Source organism: Mastomys coucha, unplaced genomic scaffold (genome assembly GCF_008632895.1).
Source record: "Mastomys coucha isolate ucsf_1 unplaced genomic scaffold, UCSF_Mcou_1 pScaffold6, whole genome shotgun sequence".
Classification (NCBI taxonomy): Eukaryota; Metazoa; Chordata; class Mammalia; order Rodentia; family Muridae; genus Mastomys; species Mastomys coucha.
The window spans coordinates 97158686-97159533 of record NW_022196912.1 but is presented as its reverse complement, the minus strand read 5'-3'; positions in this window follow the sequence as shown (position 1 = coordinate 97159533).

Below are 848 nucleotides of genomic sequence, written 5' to 3'. Positions count from 1 at the left end.
CCACCACCACCACCACCACCACTTGAAACAAAAAGAAATGAAGAAATGCAATTGGAAGGAAACAGGCAGTATGGTACAAGTCTTGGTGCCCATGGCCCAAGGAACAGTCTGTTTGAAAGAGTGAGAGTACCTTATTTCACCCAGCAGATGAGAATCAATTTTCTTCCTTTTGCTATAGGTTAGCCAATTTTTTTATTTTTTATTTATTTTTTATTTTTTTTTGGTTTTTCGAGACAGGGTTTCTCTGTATAGTCCTGGCTGTCCTAGAACTCACTCTGTACACCAGACTGGACTCTAACTCAGAAATCCTCCTGCCTATGCCTCCCAAGTGCTAGGATTAAAGGAGTGTGCCACCACCACCCAGCTAGGTTAGCCAATTTTATTATGACACTTGCATATATTTTATTATATTCAACCCCATTACTGCCTTTTCTTTCCCTTTCTTCTCTGGCTGGTTCCCTTCCTCCTCCCAAATAGACTCACTTTGATGCCTTTTTTTTTTAAGCCCACAGTATCCAGTATTGCCAAGTGGTCTCCCATCAAAGTACTAACCAGGCCTGACCCTGCTTAGCTTACAAAATCAGGCATGTTCAGAGTGGTATGACCATAGACTATTTCTTTCCTACATATGTATAGGAAACATGTGTGCTGATTCTTTGTTTTTACAAATTCCCACACATGTATATATGGACCTAAGAAGGCCAGAAGATAACCATAGGTGTCATCGCTCAAGTGTTAGCCACATTTAAAAATATTAACATTAGCCGGGCAGTGGTGGTGCACACCTTTAATTCCAGCAGAGTCAGGCGGATTTCTGAGTTCGAGGCCTGACTGGTCTACAGAATGAG